This window comes from Corvus kubaryi, unplaced genomic scaffold (assembly GCF_017639235.1).
Source record: "Corvus kubaryi isolate FWS band 111438036 unplaced genomic scaffold, C.kubaryi_AGA036_p1.0 37392, whole genome shotgun sequence".
Classification (NCBI taxonomy): Eukaryota; Metazoa; Chordata; class Aves; order Passeriformes; family Corvidae; genus Corvus; species Corvus kubaryi.
This window is the reverse complement of record NW_024581131.1, coordinates 6,228,338-6,244,723: the sequence shown is the minus strand read 5'-3', so window position 1 is coordinate 6,244,723 and position 16,386 is coordinate 6,228,338. Positions and strand designations below refer to the sequence as shown.

At 39.6% G+C, this 16,386-nt stretch overlaps 1 long non-coding RNA gene across 1 annotated transcript in view; it reads left to right on the top strand.

The window, feature by feature from the left end:
• The window catches only part of LOC121669598, a 63,659-nt gene that overhangs the window by 24,386 nt on the left and 22,887 nt on the right, over positions 1–16,386 (top strand). Inside the window, exon 2 of the long non-coding RNA XR_006017815.1 lies at positions 2,514–2,578. This is a non-coding gene — a long non-coding RNA (uncharacterized LOC121669598). The remainder of the gene's footprint in view (positions 1–2,513; positions 2,579–16,386) is intronic.

The window sequence follows — 16,386 nt, the reverse complement described above, 5'->3', positions numbered from 1 at the left end:
GCACCTGAAGACTCTGAGGCTTGTCATGAAATAGTAATGCCAAGCCTGACTTTAAGCATATAGTCTCTTTGACATGAGGAAATTTTATGCAAGTGGAACCTATTCCCTGTTTTCTAGACAGATTTCTGATAGGTTCACTGTGGTCTGATTGATTTGTCTTTTTTTTTTAATGCATAGGAGCATTACCTGTAGCAAACTGGCTAGCCTCTACAAATCATTTTCTTCATGTTCTTGGAAAGGTATCAAATCCAGAAAGAAGTTTAATTAACCTTTGCGGTCAAGCTGATAAAGCACAAAACTTATTTGCAGCAGTAACAGTGGCTAAATACAGAGGGTTAATCTTGATGAGGACATCCGCTGTCAATATGTCCTTTAAGCTTTTACTTCCCTTTAAGCACCATTTTGGCTGTGATATCTCCCCTGCTATGAAATTTTAGATAGATGGAAATTCTTGAGAGGTTTCTGAGCCATGCAGTTTGCATCTCTGCACATTTCTGCCCAAGGCATGAGAAATTATCTGATGTGCTGCTCTGGCCTCATTGTTCTGTTGGAATGATGATGTTACTGGCATACAGGTACTGGAAAATTCTCTTAGGAATCCTTTTGAATGAAAGGCATTATCCAAATGCAAATTTTAACTTGTGGCAATATCACTTGTAACTTTGGATTAGGAGTTACATGAGCAGATGTTTGAATAGCCTGCTGATTCATCGAAATGCAGGGCATAAGCTAATACTGTCGCAGGCCTGGTTTGACTCTAGAACAATAGGAATTCAGGGAGCCTGGGAGTTAAAAGCAAGGAATACTGGAAAAGACAGGCAAAATCTGTAAGTGTCCCCACCTGCTCCACTCTCTTTTTTTAGAAAAAAAAAAAAAAAAGAAGGGACATCATGAAAGAAACTGTTTGTTGTCTTCTTTCAAAACCTATCACATTCCCAAGGAGTCTTTCCACTACCTTCATCAGTTTTGTTTATTGTTTTAAATTTTCCATGTACCTCCACAGCTTTCTTGGTAACATATCTTCCAGCAGGCCACATTTCCATCAACTCCAGGAGCTGCTGCTCACCAAATTCTCTCATTTTGCACCACTGACAACAGGATGCTGCTTCCTCTGCCACGTTTGAAAAGACCGTATGTGCCCTAGAGTTGGTTTTTTTTACTACGTTCTTTAAGGATGCACGCACTGATTTATGAACACAAGACTCCAATCTGTGTGCCCGAACTATTCAGTCCCATTTTGGAAGTAGATTAGAACCTGACTTCAATGCGCAGCCTTTTTGCAATTGTCAAAGAGTGAAGATCACTTAGAAGTTGTCTCTGCTGATGTTCAGAGCTGGTTTGTTTTGCCTTCTACCAGCCACCCTCCCACCTTTACATCAGGTCCTGTATCCCATATTCTGTATCCTGTATCTATCCTGTGTCCTGCACTGAAATGCATATCCATGCATTTTTTAAGTCAGCACCAAAGATTCCTGCCAAAGGCCAGGTGATGCCAAAGGGGCCTCTCCTTGACATCTCATATCCATTTCTGTGAGGAACATCTCTGCAGGTGCTTGGTTCTCCTCCAGACGTTTCTCCACTCCACATAGAATGTGAGAGATGGTATGCTGGGAGATCAGGAACCAGGAACAAGGAATTGTGCAATTCTTGTCCACCAGCTTTCTCTGTTCAGTTGTACACGTGGGCTGACTCCAACTACACAGACACTGGCTGGAAAGTCAGCAGCAGACGGGTCAGTCTGGTACCCAGAGGTGACCAGATCTCAGTCAGGCTGCACTGTGGGGTCAAGTAAAAAACCTCAGGGCTGAGGTGAAAGGCAGATAGGGGCCCAAGGCCAACATTAAGGACAGTGTAACTTCAACTACAGCTGCAGCCTTACTGACAGAGCAAAACTATGCGAAACCGTAAGAGCACACGTACACAGATTCTTCACTGAATGCTTTCAGTGGGTCACCCCAGTATTTGCAGTGATTAAGGTTTAGGCAAAGCAGCAAGGTGCTGTCTTCCTCCAGAAATTTTTCCCAGGTAATAACCTGTACTATTGACACAGACAGAGAAAAAAAATGCTGGTTTTTCACTTCCCTTAATCTTGCTAATTTGTAATGCTAGACAGCTAGGGTAAAAATGAACCAGAATGAGAACGAAAACTACTGAAATAAAAGTATCAGCTATCTAGCTTGCATCATTCTCTGCATTTCCAGCAAGGACACCTCCCCAGTAATAACACCAGCCCAGTCATTCAGGGCCTTTTATGCACTGCGACTTCACAAGCTGTTTTATGAATCCAGTGTGGACAGGTGATTTCCATCTATAGGAAAGCAGAGCACAGAGAAACACTCAGAACAGAGGATAATTGATGTAGTCTGTTTAGTTGAAAATTTAAAGCAAGGTTTCTGGCCATGAACATTCCTCCAAGCTGTAATCAGACCACCATAGGATTAGTGGTGGTTCTAATTCTCCTTTCTGAATTTACCTCTGATCATCAATTTTTATTTGTACAATTTTTCTTTCAGGAAAAGGCTATCTTCTAGTTTTATGCATGATGGATGGGAAACAGTGGTCTATGCTGGGATAAAAGGTGGGTAAGTCACCTACTGAATTGTTTATGCCACACATTTAGGGTCTCTGAAAGATGTCATTAACATGCAAAATGGCTGAGCTTGTACTACAAGACTGTATCCGGTAAGTAAAGGACACACAGATGTTGTACTCACCGGCATTGGAAACTAAAGAAGGAAAATATCAGAAATCTTTGCTATATTCAAGTCTTGCTCTCACGTCTCTGTACCTGCAGAATCCCTTCAATAACCTTGTGGGTTTAAAGTTATCATAGTGGCTCAGATTGAAAACACGGTGAGGTGAAGTGGCATGTTTCCGCTGATTTTATTGACATTTTTATCAAGACTATCGCCATGCCTAAGATTTTGCTGTATTTTCCATAGGAACAAATGAGAAAGTACATGATTTTGTACGCACATTGCTGATTTTTCAGCTGATATGAGCCAGTGGTCACTTCTGTCTTGCTTGTCTGATTTTTGCTAGTTTAGAAGTCAAAACTCCTCATATTTTATCTGCTTATTTACTAGAAAAAACCAACCAGCTACGTGGCAAATTACTCTTAAGAGTGCAGTAATGTTCCAAATTTTTTAAGTACCACCGACACAGTAAAAGTATACCTAGGAATGTAGAGATAATCTTGAAGATAAAAGATATTACCTCACTATATTAAGTAATTAAACCTTAGAGACCCCGGAAGAAAAAAGAGCAATATAGTCAAAACTACGTTCTAAAGACCTTTTTGTAATCTCTATTACTGGCATTCATTTTGACCAACACACACTGCCATATAATCTCTATGAGTATTTACTGAGGCCTTGCTGCTGGTTCACTGTTTTTACCTAGACAACAAGATTCATGGAAACATTGACATATCATAATCTAATCACAGATGAGATACTGTAAATGAGCTTTACGTGACTGTACTGGAGTGGCTCAACAGGTTTTGATACGTGTCTGGTACACTTCTGAGTGCTTTATGGGGACATCCCATTAGATTTACATCCATAAGGGCAATCTTTTACTGGTTTGAGATCTTCTTATAACAACCAGTTCCTATTTCACCTCGGCAAATTGCTCCTATAATTGTTTTATTTATTTATCTATTTATTTGCCTCAGTTTGGAAGATCTTTTCTTGTTCATTTTTATTTCTCAGATAAAAGTAACTGGATGGAACCTCCTCTGCAACCATGCTGATCTGTTTTCACTATTAATTTTGTGCCTGCTTGTGTTTGGCCCAAGGGAGATGTATTTGTATATCCCAGTTCCTCAGACCTTTAGTTACTTGAGTGGCACCTTCTCCAAAACCAGTTACTGTGCATTGACCTCAGTGAACTGATTGCACCTGGCTGATTTGTTGGCTACACAGCTATTTATTGATCAGCGCCTTTAATATGTTACCAAACCAGAAGGAGCCAGCAGCTGCTCTCTCTACATTTGTACACAGATTGACCTGTTAGCTGTGTATCAGGAAGATAGAAAGGGATTCAAACAGACAAGTTTCTTTTTTTAAAGTTAATGAATGCTGAAGTATTATCTATGTTAGAGGAGTTTCTCTTTTCTGTCAATTTTAATCAACATCTGTGAAGACCTAGATGAAATCCAGGAGTCTGAAACACACCCAGAGAAGGCTACTACCCTGGAGAAACTGCTGTTTGAAGAAGTAGCAGTTTAAGCCCCTTTGGAGATAATCTCAAAAGTATGATAAAGATTTTATTCAATTAGTCAAAAATATAAGGAGATGTGAGTATGTCCACAAACACCGAGGAAGCTTGATTTACCTATTGTGAAAATAATATTTTACTGTATATGGTTAATCATCAAAAAAGAAATAGAAATCATCAGAAAAAAACTAGGTAATTCCATATAAATTATCTGCTTCAGCTCATTCCAGTTTCTTGGATTGTACAGAAACAGGACAAAAGTCTAATGAGATTGTATAATCTTTGAGAGGGTCTGGCAGTACTGCACTCTGTACAGAACCTCTTTTCCATGAGGCCTGAGACCACAACTTCTATGATATAGTTCATCCACCTTCCTTTCAGTACAATGCTATGAATCATTTGTGTGAATAATAGTCTGAGAGAGCCTGTTTCTGACCAGGCATTGCAAAAGGAAGCATAGGCATCTGATGCAAACTCTGCAGATATCAAACAGGGCATAAAATGAAGTCCACCTCTTTTCCTTTGTCTAATTAATTGCATTCTAGAAATATTAGCCATATCCATAAACTGTTATCATAGTTGCAGATCTTTTGGGAGGTGCTTCTTTACGTCATACCCTTTTCATTCAATATTGTTAACGTAAAAATACGCAACACAATGTAGGGAGCTTTGTTATGGTTACTAAAGATAAAGATCCACACATTCACCCCCTGCCTTTTTTTAAGGCACCTTTAGCCTCATGGTTTTGTTCCTCCACGCATGGGTACAATGTCTCTTGGTACTAGGGAGTCAAGGGCATAAACACTGTGCCAAAGGGAAGATAGTCTCTCTGCATGACAGCCTTTAAATGTCATGCTTGGCCAGAGAAGCAAGGGAGAAGCTGTATTTCCCTTCTGCACTTCCAGCTCAATGGATCGCCAGGTCTGAATACGGCTCATCTGGTTTCTGACAAATATCCAAAAGTCTATAATGTGATGATGGCTTCATCGCATGGAATCTGAAACACAGACTACACTGATGGTAATCCAGTTTTCTTGGATTATGGGAAATATGTTCACCCAATAAAAAGTATATATTAAAGATAAAATACAGATAAAAATCCAAGATATACAGCTGGTGACTGCCCAAGTGAACTTTACTGCAACATCTACATAAGTGAAAATTGATTATTCATAAGTGTGTAAAATAATTTGCCCTTTTTATAAATAATCAGTTTATCTAGCTTGTGGGCCCGTTCATGTGGAGAAATGCTCATCACTTCAGTTAAGAAAACGAATGGACCATATTCTCCTGTGGCATGGTTTGTCTTTCCTGCATTAGTACAGTCCCCAGTGTGACCACAATTACAGCAGGATGGAGGCACTGCATTCTGTTGTGAGTAGCTCCCCTTATATAAACACCTTAATAAACACCATGAACACTCTACATGTATAACACCCACATTGTAACCATGCTACATTTTCTGTTCAGGTAGAAGTGTGTGACTTCTGTGTACAGACAAAGCAAACGTGAAGCAAAACCAACCAATCAAACCCATGTATTTTACATATATGTAAAATTCAGTAAAATAAGCAAGGTCATGAGGGAAAAACCAACATGTTCCATAAGATGTGGAACAAGAAGACCTGGCTTCTCTGATAAGATAGCAAGGGTTGAGCTTACAGATCAGTATTAGCCATTCTTTTAATAGAAACAGTGTTGCTTCATGGGATTGCAAGAATCTGGGGCCTCTGGGATCACATACCTGCCAGATTCCATGGAAATCATCTACCAGCTATAAGTGTTGTCTGGAAGCAGCAGATGAATAGGCAGATGGATCCATGGTACATCACTGGATGCCCTTAACTGCAACATAAAAACCTGAAGCAATAAGAAAAAAAGAGTTATTCAATGCAGTAGACAGTTGGAATCAGTGGGGTTTTACACTCAGTTAAATGTACATTTGTCCAGTATTCTGCTTTTCTGTTCCTCCTTCTGTTCCCAAGCCCAGTACATAAGTGAAATGGAACACCACAACCTGGGGTAGGAAAAGACCTTAGAGGTAGAGAAGCAAAAATGCCCATAGTGCAGCTGAATCTCCAGAAAGGCCCTGTGGCTTTCAGCAATCTGTATTTTGCAGCAGGTTCTGCAGCAAGACAGGGGTGGCAGCTGCTGAGCAGTGAGGTGTGGTGCTGATACCCAGTTTTCTCAGCAAGCTTAAGGCTCTCATGCAGAGCAGCAGGGGTGAGGAGCAGGGAAGCAAGATAGCAATGGAAGGTTTTTGCTTTGCCTGTGTAAGATGGATCCGCAAGCTTTTCTCCCACACCAGCTCTTTGTACACTCTTGGGCAATGAATTTCGTTGACCTATACAAAGGGTCCTCTTACCTGGAAGATGACCAAGTGAGCTTCCCCATCCCTGCAGGATCAACTGCCTTGTGGCACAAAGGAATGGTGCAAAAACCCTTCCTGGAGAGAGAAGGAATGAGACTGCCCAGTAAAGGATGCCTGCAGTCAGCTCTGTGCCGTGTGCTTTGTACACCTGGTGGGTGCATCTGTTCCAGACTCTCCTTGTTTCCAGACAGTACCTTGACTCACAGTGACAATGATTAACTGCTATATTTTGTCTGTAATATGACATCTCTCTCCCAGCATCCACTTCAGCCTCGTGTGACACAAGCAAACACGACCCACGGATGAAACACACTCTTCTCATCCCTTCTTCAACAAATACCTTCCATTCCTCATTTGTTTCGGCAATGTAGAAGGCAAAGCACCTTTCGTGTGGGAGCTGCAAGCTGATGCCATTTCAAGTTCTGCTGTCTGGGACTGTTTCAATTGAAAATCAATTAGAAGTATTTAGGTTGTTTAAATAAAAGCTACAGCTTTACCCTGCCAATGCTCTAGAGTACAGAAGTAACATTATTTTAAAACTGCCTTATCATTGCCTTGATTTGGGATTTTGACTTAAAAGAATTGTAGCAGGTCTCAAGGATGAAGTTCTGCAGAGGTGCTGAACCTATTGCCTAAGGACATGTATTGCTGGGGTGTTAGATTACGATTAATAGAAAGGGAGGAATGAGTTTTTCTGGTCAATACGTAACAGCCTTTCTAGTAAGACAAAAAGAGATCTTGTGCAATTGCCAAGTGGCTTTTTTTTTTTCTATGTCCATGTGAACATTTGGAATGTTACAAGTGGTCACTTTGCTAACATTAGGAGTGCATCTCACTGGGAACTGGTGGTCACTGCTGACACAGCAATAAAAATTTTCCTTGGACTTCCATCCAGTGGTAACAAAAGGAAGGAAATGACCACATGGACAGCATAGCTCTGTTTCTTAGGTCGTACAACTCCAAAAATTATATCAAAAAGGAGGACTGCAGGGAAAGGATCAGCATATAGAATGATAGAATGTGACAGTAGCAGGTCTATATTTTCTTTCAAGTGTATGTAGTCTGTGTAATAACTTTGAATAATATTATTCACTGCTTTGCTCCTTTCTGTCTGGTTTTCAACAAATATAATGAAACCAGGAATATTTACCTACGGCTGTCACCAGAACCCAAATACTTGAAATTGGTATATACTATATATACACCTAGTTACAGATTTAAGACCTCCAAGTACTGAAAATACATAATTACATCAGTAATTGCAGTGTAACTGTTAATGCTAATGAAGAATGAAACGAAAGCTTTTGACCAAATTGATCAAAAGAAGAAAAAGTTGAGAATGCAAGGAAAACTTTAGTTTTTAAGCTAGCACATGATGTTTTTAAAATAGTAGCCTTTTCCCAGGATGCCACAGTAACTCACTAAAATGACATCCAAGAGTGCCATTTTCACTTAGCAACTTTTGGGCTTCTAAACCTGGAGCAGGATTTCCCCAGCCAGTTCTCTGGCACTGATGGATCCCTTCAAAGGGTTTCAGATTTACATGCAAACAATATACTATTCTATTTATTTTAAAATGGTCAGAGTTTATTTCTGGATTGGAGTTCTTGATCATGAGTTTCTCAAAAAACAGAGTTAAGTTGTACATGTTAAACTTCCCAAGTTAAACTTTTTACCTGCACACAGCCAATAACAATTGTCATGAAAGCCCACATATGTTAAAGTGCATGCTAAAGGTCACAGTGTCAGTACATATTGAAAATTAGGGAAGATCAGGAAGGCTTGACTTTAGCAAAAGTCAGAGATTATCAACATGGGAAATGTGGAGTAAAAGCTACATATTTAAATAAAACTTTCAGACTATACAAGCTATTTAAAGTCAATGATTCAGAAATATGTTCATGTGATGTTAATGATGGGTGAGTTAAAGAACAGTTTTTAAAATCATATTTCAATATAATCACAATATTTATTACAGTGTAATAGGAACTATTTAAAGCATTTCTCATACTCTAGAATCTTTCAGTAGTAACATCATGTCACAACCTTTTTTCCGCTCATATTCAAAGTTTTTTGCTTAAGAGAAGCAAGAATAGCAGGTATGGGAAAGGAAGAATTATTTGATTAGTTGTGTTGTAGGGGTTTGTATTGGTTCTGTATTTTATTGGTTAACATTATAATTACACCACTTATAGTACTAATATCACTAGAAACATAATGTCAAATATTAACTTTGTGAGTGTCTTGAAAAATACTGCTGGACTTAAAAGGATATTTGATCCTAAAATATCTTTGCTGTGCAATTTATAAAGATTTCAATCTTACCACATGAATGTACTGCAAGATTAATTTCTTGTATTATTCCTTGAAAGGCAGCCATGTGACTGTTCTGATATTAAGGTAAACCACAATATACTTATTTTATTCTCACGTTCAAGGCTCACACCTTCTTTTGTCTGTTTGAGCAATTGTGCAGCTCTTAGCAAGGCCTCCTGAACACTTACTGGTTTCTGTTTGCACAGCTCTATGGCCATTAGAGTTAGGAGTTTAATACAGTGAATAAATAGCTCTCCAAGACCAGCTGACTGCCTTCCACACTCATGTACTGATGTATTAGAGTGTGACACAGTTCTTATTTCAGATGTGCATGTCTCCAACATTGCATCAGAATTTATTCTTTGCAGAACTGTTAAAGGATCTTCAGTGAGGACACCAAGGGGGGCCTTTTTGGGCTCATGTCACATGAAAAACCAATTTAGTCCTGATTTGGAAGGATGTGTGAGTGCACAGTAAATGGATAGAAGTGCAGAGCAACCACATTGCGGAAGGCTCTTTTTACCTGACTTTGGGGATCTGAAGTTTGAGCATATAAGACTTCATAAATACCTCACTTCTCTGTCCAGCTCACCCTAAGAGAGGGGAATGATTTTCTAGAGCTGCCCATCTTCCTCTCTGGACTAAAGGAGATATACATGAAACCATAAGGCCAGAAATGTCTTCAGATGGCTCAGCTTAAGTGAGTCTTCCTAAGTGTGACAGCATGTATCCTTAGAGATTTTATCTTATGTAAAAAATAAAATAGATACTTTCATAAATCAGCTGCAGCAGCATGGGCTATTTGAGATTCATTTGGCACAGGTTTTGTGGTATGCCTGCACTTTGCTGCTGCTGGAGTGACAGCAGGGTAAACATGCCTCTAGGGAAACGGATGTCAGTTTATCCGGTGATTCATGCAAGATGTTGAGAACCCTGATGTCTCGACAATGAATGTGCTGATTGTAGGCTGGGTACCACTGCGTGTGCACTGTTGGGTCCTACTTCAATGCACTACTTGTTTTCTCATTTATAATGTTCTTTCTGAGTAATAAGAACAACTGAAAATAAAACCATGAACAAACTAGGCACTACATAATGAAAATAATCATGTTCAAGGCTTCTTCTGAGATTCTCGGATCTTGCATTAAAAAGAAAAAAGCTTCTGGTTTCCGCACATCAGGAACATTTTCTTATATAAGTGATACAGTTAAAAACTCAGCACAAAATCTTAAAGTCATTGTTTCCCTTCCTTGGGTACTGTGTAGAAAGAATTAAAAACTATCCCTGTTCATCTGGCATTTATCTTAAACATGTGTGAACTACCAATAATAAAAAGAAGCTATTTGTAGAGAACAAATATCTTTCCTTATCTACTTTTTCTTCAGGCCACTGAATCTTAACTGGCAAACAGAAATGGTTTTGTGGCTCAGTGACTTATCAGTCTTCATCAGAAACATTTATTTACAAGCTGTTTCTCAAAGTTGACTGTATTATACAGTAAATTCAAGTGTTTTATAAGCAAAGTCAGCACTTAAGCAAACTGATAAAATGTCATTTACATGAACAGTAGCATATCTGTGCTTTTGACCCAACGTGTTTACTTACAGGAAAGTATTAGTATTATGAGGTATTAGTCCCAGTCTAGAGGTTTAGTTCACTACAGTGCAGAATTATTTCTGAGACTGACAAAGGTAGCTCAGTCTAGGCCCTGGGTAAAATATCAGGGGTCCCCTTGGTTCATTAGAGGTTCAAACAGAGGTTTATGCAGAGCATGCTGCACTTCCATCCCTCCTCGCTCCTCATCCTGACCTTCCCCAGAATTACCAACCCCTGCTGCAAGCTCGTCACCCCTGTGTCTCTACTGCTCATTTGGATTTTCTTCAAATCTATGTCTTTTCCTCTGTTTGGAAAGTCACTGAAGCTCCTTTACATAGGTCAGCTGTGTGCCAGCTATATCCACAGTATGGTGAGATACTCCTTTCTGTTGTTTGTTGTGAGGTTTCTTGCACTTTCCTTGGAAGGCACTACTTGACCTGTTGGTGCCAAAGACAACTTACAGGATTTGCAGGCTTGGCTGCTGGAATTAGTATGACGCACCTCTTTGTAATTGTGTTCTTAATGTTCTCCTACCGTAACTGCTTCACAGCAACTCCCAAAAAATCGCAAATCCAGGGTTTCCTGGACTGCCAGCACTTGAGAAAACTGTGTGTGGAGTCTGCCAACACCAACTCCTCTTATTCCAAGAGGAGAGGTTATTTTGTACCCTAGAGGAATGAACTGTGCAGAGAGGGAAGAAGACCCAGAGAGGTCAGAGTGTAGGTAGGAGAGACAGGCCATTCCAGTCTGTAGAAGACTGAATCCCTGTGAAGAAGGAAATCTCTGTGAGCTCTGAAATTAACTCTGGATTCAGTTTAGGGTTCCTTTCTCCTTGAGACACTAGCAGTTTTCTTTAAATCTGAACAATGCCTTATTTAGAGAGCTAATGGATAAAAATTATTCCCTTTCATAATCTATTGCCTTAAAAATATGCAGATCAAATCCATATAGACTGAAATTAATGTAGTATGCAAACTAACATATAGGATCTTTGTGGCTAGAATTTATTACAAACACAGGTCCAAGTCTATCAAGACACTGAGATTAAAAAGAAAAAAATAGTGAGAAAATGAAAATCCATCTTGAAAAAATAGTCTAACAAAAAAAATCCAGTCCATTGAAATCTTCATATTTTTTGGAATATAGGTAGGAAATCTCATTTACATTTCTCCTTTTCCCCCTATATTTACCTTAAATTCTACCTTCCTAATGTTTCTTCGGGGACGCTTATATTCCCAAGTTCCAATATAAATAGTTGGTCTCTTTCTGCCCATCTAGACATAGTCCAGTAGCACTTCAACGTGCTTTAACTGAATGGCCTTGTGAGCACATTTGATGGCAGAGGTAGATGGCAGAGTTACTCCCCTTGCTTGCCTCAGTGTTACAGACTTTTTCTTTAGTCAAGACAACTTCTAAGACAGATGCAATATTTACTAGATCCTGTACATCTCTTCCTCTTATAGCCATGGTTAAAACTTACCTTAATAGTCTTAGAACCAGGAAAGAGGCTGTACTTTCCTATTACATAGTTTCTCCATCAGCAGCAAACCCTGACAAAACCTCTCAGTGGGGAGTTAAACTTTGACATGGAGCATATCTCCGTGAAACATTTAAAATCAGGGAGTTAGTGGACCATATCCTCCATTAGCTAAAAATCAAGGTAAGCCTAGTGAAAAAGAGGGTTGCTGACAACAATCGCAGATATATCCTGTTCAGGTGCCTCCTTCAAGACATGCCCATTTTGTCTGCCTTTTAGACAGGAATGAGGTAGCGAGGCCATATAGGCCTGGAAGGACCTCAAGGATTCCTGTGTACTAAGGAAACCCATATTTCACTATGGCAAAACACATGAAGTCAGAGGACAACTGGATAAAGGCTACAGAATTGCATCCACATAGGCGTGCTGGATATTAACTCCTGTTTTATATCTCTTCCTTTCTTTTTACTTCTTTCATGTAATTTTTGCAGTTTTCATTTGTTGAACTTATTTTCTGCTTAGTAACTTGCATGTGCTGCCCACTTAAACAAACTTCCAGATAAATAAAATGTTAAGAGGAGTAATATAAATAAGGACATTACTATTTAATAAGTGAGTCACCTGGAATACAAAAGCAGGGAGGCATCAGCTATGTATAAGTCAGTAAGACAAATACAATCTTGGGCTTCACTACATTAAGAAGATAAATGGCATTAATCACCTCCTACCAGAAACTCTTTTACTTAAAGTAAAACTCATTTCACTATTGACTTTCCTAATTTTTTGATAAGTAGACAGTCCTTTTCTTGGAAAGCCAGACTAACACTTTCACTTACCTTTCTCAATCGTTTTTTTTAGGAAAAAACCCTTTTTCACAAAGGCCATAGTTTATAAAAAATCCAAAAAAAAACAAAAATGGAAGGAAACATGATCAATTTTAAGAAGCCAATTGTGTAGAGGGACCTGTGACTCATTCTTTGAAACTGTAAACTTCAGAATTTTGAAGCTGCTCTGGGAAGAGAAATACACAATCCAGACACTCCAGGTTTTGGCCTTCTCTTTCAATTCAAATCTGTTTTGAAACAGCTTTCTTAACTTTTGAGCTGCCTCTGAATTTCCTATTTGTCCTCAGTTAGCTGTTCCCCAGAAAGCTTTGTTCCATGCCTTTTCTCCTAAAGCAGGAAGACCAACAACCCCTGGCCATTCCCCCCCTTTGCCCCTTCCCTCCTCTGAACACCACAGGCTGTCAGACTATATGCTCTCTACTGTGCTAATGACAAGGGAGCTCTGCTTCTGAAAGAAAATCAGGACACCATATCTGGAAATATCTCCTGGAACACTAATAAGTTTACTGGAGACTGAGAAGAGAACTGAAGGAGATAGAACTGAACATCACCCATGCTGAAGTTGCAGAATTGAAATAGTCCCCCAGCTAAATGAAAACAAATAAATTGCATTATTTCCCCTTTTGTTGTGAATGAAACACAACTAGAGGCTTCCTTCTTGGCTTCTGAAGGTGCAGGTGTCCTTTACAAATGCACAGCTTTGCAGAACCAGGAAGAGACTCTTGAATCCCCATGTCAGTGTACAGTAAAACTTACACTCCTGGTAGAGCAACCCAACATCCCCTCCCTGCCCCCCCCAGGAGCACTGGACAAAGACAAATAACTCATGTAGTATAATACAACGTGTCACATTACTTGACAAATCCACCAGAAGAACTGAGTCTTGCGTAGCACTTTGATAAATCATTCATGAACAGATTTTCTTTCACCTTTGCATGTGGATTAAGGAGAAGGGAGTAAAGGGGAAAATGTAGGAGTCATACCAGGAACAACACAAATGAAAAGAGTATTGCATGAAAATCTAAAATTCCCCAGCCTACTTTCCCAGTTTCTCCAGGGAAATGGTGCATTTGAGAAGGTGTGCCTGTTTGCTGCCTTTTCCACCTGACATGCAGACAGAAATGCTTGCTTCCTGCCCACTCCCCATCAAAAATTTGACTGAGGAAATAAATCCTCTTTGCCTACAGGCATTCAAGCCTAAACTCCAGACAGAGAGGAATATAATTTCCTGTACACACTAGGAGGAAGACAGAGCAGTCCCTATTTCCTGAAAATGCTGGTCAATGTGACTTTCAGGCAGTAACATGTACAAGGCTAAAGACTGACCAGAGATCACCCACGGGATTGGGCTGTGACAAAGACAAAATACTGTCTGGATGGCTGTAGACAACTCCAGCAAGGAAGGGAGACTCCCAGTTTGCAGGGAGACAAGGAGGGCTGATGCGGGACCTTTGTGAACAGCACTGTGTTGTGCAGGTTTTTGCTTGGATGAAGGTCGTGGTAGTTATGCTCATGGATTTACCTGAGAAAAGCTGCCTGGGAGATCAGCAGGGGCTGAAAGAACCTCTGTGCTGTTCCTCCTCTACCACAAGCATCGAGACTTGCACAAATAAAGACCAAACTTCTGTGCAAAGGTCCCAACCTTGTGACCCAAGGAGAAAACTGCAGAAGAACTTACTGAATACTGAAGAAACAATTTTGAAATTAAGAATTAACAACAGTTAGCCAAAAAAAAGAGAAAAACATAAAGTTCAGGCTGAATTTACAAAGGAGGAATAGCAGTTCAGCAAAAGTACCAGGAAAAAGACCTGAAAGTAGGAAGGTGAGCAAAGCTCTCAAAGTCAGACAAGCAAAAATATTATCCTGGTGTGCACAGTTGGCAAAAGAGAGAAAAAGAGCCACTTCAGACAACCAGGATGCTCTCAGGCTCAGAGGTAACAAAGAATGGGGAAGAAAGGGCAGTAGAGCTGAAAATGCCTTCATGACTCACAGCAATTGGAAAGTACATGATTACATAAAAGGAGGAGAGGAAATGGCCTCAAGCTGCGCCAGGGGGTGTTTAGATTAGATATTAGGAAAAGTTTCTTCACAGCAAGGGTTGTCAAGCATAGGAACAGGATGCCCAGGGAAGTGGTGGAGTCAACATCTCTGGAAGTGTTCAAAAAACTTGTGAATATGGCACTGGAGGACATGGTTTAGTGTTGAACATGGTGGTGGTGGTGAGTTTACAGTTGGACTTGCTGATGTTAGAGGTTTTTTCCAACCTTCTCTAAAAAAGTACCTCTAATTTTATAGCTAAAAGGGGAGTCATTCATCCCTCTCAGACCAGTAATGTGCTATGAGGGATAACCACAGTGGATTCATTCAGTTCCAGAGCAAAAAAATTTTTGAACAGTAGTTCCACAAGCATTGGACCTAGTAAAAACTCATTTCCCAGAGGGTTTTGTCTTCTTGGTCCACTGAAACTTTAGCTGAATTACACTAAATGGAATTTTAATTGAACTATGCTAATGTTATTCCTTCAAGCTAAGGAATTATGAATGTGCCAGCTTTCAGTCAGTATATTCTTCTTACTAGACATCACAAAACCCACCCATCAGGTCAGATGTTTTAGAATGTGTGGGGCAATGAAGCCTTGTTTCCAGCATATAAACATTTTAATGTTCAGCTCACATGCTGGTTCCCTGTGCAATAAGGGGTAAATTAATATTGAAGCTTTTCCTGAAGTGGAAGGACTTTAACAGAGATATCCTAATAAAGTTTCTTTCTTTTACCTGGCTACTAATTTCTCTAGCTTTACAGAAACTTACATAAACTTGAGACATCTATTCATCTGCCAGATTTGATTGAAATTGGCCAAAGATCCAGAAAGCATTCTGGGGAACAGACAGATGTTTACTCTAGGGAACGCACTATATATAGTGCTATATATATACTGCATAACTATATAACTAAGTGATATGGTAATTATTTAAAGAATGGATCTTTTCTACTAACTCCTAATGGTAAAGGTTTGAGTGTTTTGACTGACCAGGAATATTTCTTTCCTGGACACATTCATAAGGCTTTGACAAGTGCCCTTAGCAAAGAGCACGTCTGTATGTACTCACTGCTGCTTCTGGAAAACACTTTCTGCAGACAGGGGTTGGCTTGTCCTCAGCAAAGCCAGAAAGCAAAATCAATTTTTGAATGTTCACAGGGTCAAACATTTGCACAGCTGGCATATTACTTCAGAGGAAGAAAAAAAAAGTGAAAGCATTTGTAGGAGAAAAAAACTGCAGGATAAGAACAGAGTGTGTATAGTTTTGTAGTGATCTCCACAGCTTCTGGACTCCAGCCCTCTAGTTTTGATTAACCTTTCCCTACTGCTTAATTTAGAGCCAATAAAATGGTCTCTGTTGTCTGTGATTTCTGTTTGCTGCTTTCCCTATAAATGTACATTGACCCTCATTGCTTGCTAACAAGGTCCTATGCCAACTCTTCCCTGATACTTACTTCTTGCAAATAGAAAGTCTTTATGTCTGGAATTATTCTAGTTCAGTTTACACTGGAATGTCTCT